This window comes from Primulina huaijiensis, chromosome 18 (genome assembly GCF_012295235.1).
Source record: "Primulina huaijiensis isolate GDHJ02 chromosome 18, ASM1229523v2, whole genome shotgun sequence".
NCBI classification, from domain to species: Eukaryota; Viridiplantae; Streptophyta; class Magnoliopsida; order Lamiales; family Gesneriaceae; genus Primulina; species Primulina huaijiensis.
Window position 1 is genome coordinate 9,736,119 of NC_133323.1, and position 2,781 is coordinate 9,738,899.

Here is a 2,781-nt window from a genome sequence, read left to right on the forward strand (position 1 = left end):
TTTAAGTAGTAGCAAGTTTTTGGCGCCGTTGCCGGGGAGGTATAAATTAAGTTTATATTTGTTAATTATGTTTTATTTATAAGTATTGTGTTGTTTTTTTTTTGTATGAGTATTTGGAGTCGAAAAAAAAGTGGTAGACTTATTCGAGTATCTGAAAATAATTTAAACATGGATGATAATTCAAATAATCAAGATAATGATAACAATAATAACAATAATAATAATAATAATCAAGAACATGATCAATTAAGAACACTTAGGCACCATATGAACCCTATTAGAACTAGTGCCCCATCTTGTTTAGTTTTTCCTCCTGATGCATCTAATTTCAACTTTAAACCTCAAATTATTCAACTTTTACCAAATTTTCATGGCTTAGATTCTGAAAATCCATATTTACATCTAAGAGAATTTGAGGAAGTTTGTAACACTTATAATGATCAAAATTGTAGCATGGATATAGTTCGATTAAAGCTTTTCCCTTTTTCTTTAAAAGATAAAGCTAAAACATGGCTACAAAATTTGAGATCAAGTTCAATAAGATCATGGGAAGAAATGCAACAACAATTTCTCAAAAAGTTTTTTCCTTCCCATAGAACAAACTCTTTTAAAAGACAAATTACTACTTTTTCTCAAAAACAAGGAGAAACATTTTATCAATGTTGGGATAGATATAAAGAATTACTTAATACATGCCCACATCATGGTTTTGAAACATGGAGAATAGTTTCTCACTTTTATGAAGGTCTAATACCTAAAGATAGGCAAATGATAGAATTCATGTGTAATGGAACTTTTGAAGATAAAAACCCAAATGAAGCTATGGAGTATTTGGATTCATTAGCAGAAAATGCTCAAAATTGGGATAATATAGGCACAATAGAACCACCAACAACTAAAATCAATAATTCAACAAATGGGGGTGGTATCTATAATCTTAAAGATGATATAGATATTCAAGCTAAACTTGCATCTTTAGCAAGAAAAATTGAGTCATTAGAAATGAAAAAGAGTGGTCAATTAAAAAGTATTCAAGAAATTGTTTGTCATATATGTGATACACATGATCATGCTACAAAAGATTGTCCAACATTACCTTCATTTAAAGAATGTCTCCATGAACAAGCAAATTATGTTAACAATTATAAAAAACCAATACTAGATCCTTTTTCAACATCATATAATCCTGGATGGAAAAATCATCCTAATTTTAGTTGGAGGAATGATAATAATGCACAACCCTCACAACAATATTTTCAAAATAACCAAAATCATCAAGGTTATATTCCTTATGTTACACCTCCAAGAAAAAACTTTGAAGATGTAATTCATGCATTTATCCAAAAGCAAGAATCTATCAATATTCAAAACAGTCAATCTATGACTGATTTGAAAGAAACTCTTGCAAAATTTGCATCTGCACTTAATATTCATGAAAAAGGAAAATTTCCATCTCAACCTCAACCTAATCCTAAAAATCAAAATCAAGAATTAAAAAATGAAAAAATTGATCAAATAAAATCTGTTATTACCCTTAGAAGTGGTAAAATAGTTAATGATCCATATAGTAATGAAAACAAGGATCATTTAAAATCAAAGAGTAAGGATGATAATCCTGATACTTTTGAGAATGATGATACCTTAAATTCTAAAAATAATATGTTGAATGATAAATCATCTGAAATAGTAAATGAATCAAATAAACCTCCACCATTTCCTCATGCATTAACAAATCATAAAAAACAAAAAAATGATTCTGATATCTATGAAGTTTTTAAACAAGTAAAGATAAATATTCCATTATTAGATGCTATTAAACAAGTACCTTCATATGCAAAATTTTTAAAAGACTTATGTACTGTGAAGAGAAAATTGCATGTGAAGAAGAAAGCATTCTTGGCTGAACAAGTAAGTTCTATTCTTCAAAATAATTCTAGTTTAAAATATAAAGATCCTGGTTGTCCAACAATTTCATGTATTATTGGAGAAAATAAAATTAAAAAAGCTTTGTTAGATTTGGGAGCAAGTGTGAATTTACTTCCTTATTCAGTTTATGAAAAACTTAATTTAGGAGAATTAAAACCCACTTCTGTTACTCTCTTACTGGCGGATAGGTCAATCAAAATACCTAGAGGTATTGTAGAAGATGTGTTGGTTCAAGTTGATAAATTCATATATCCTGTAGATTTTATTGTTTTGGATACACAACCAATAGAAGTACATAATGAAATTCCAGTAATATTGGGACGACCATTTCTAGCAACTTCAAATGCTTTAATTAATTGTCGAAATGGAATAATGAAATTGTCTTTTGGAAATATGACTCTAGAACTTAATGTGTTCAATTTATGTAAACAACCAAGTATTAATGAAAATGAATATGATAATGAAATTGAAACAATTATGGAAGAAAATATACAAGAAGAAAACTTAAATCAACAATCTGAAGTTTTTTCAATAGAAAGTTTTGAGTCTGAAAATAATTTTAAAAAAGATGATAATACAAAACTTGAATTAAAAGTTTTACCATTCGAATTGAAATATGTATTTCTTGGTGAAAATAAAACATTTCCTGTTGTAATTTCTTCCACTCTTCTACCAAATCAAGAAGAAGATTTAATTAAATTACTTAAGAAATATAAAAATGCAATTGGATGGACTTTGAAAGATATAAAAGGTATAAATCCTTTAATTTGCACACATAAAATTCATTTGGAAGAAAATGCTAAAACATATCAACAACCACAAAGAAGGTTAAATCCACATATGAAAGAAGTTGTT

The 2,781-nt window shown here is 27.6% G+C and overlaps 1 non-coding gene across 1 annotated transcript; it reads right to left on the minus strand.

The window, feature by feature from the left end:
• Positions 1 to 599: 599 nt before the first annotated feature.
• Positions 600 to 710, minus strand: LOC140965334 (small nucleolar RNA R71). The gene has a single exon (XR_012173028.1). It is a non-coding gene; the product is annotated as a small nucleolar RNA R71 (small nucleolar RNA).
• Positions 711 to 2,781: the final 2,071 nt, after the last annotated feature.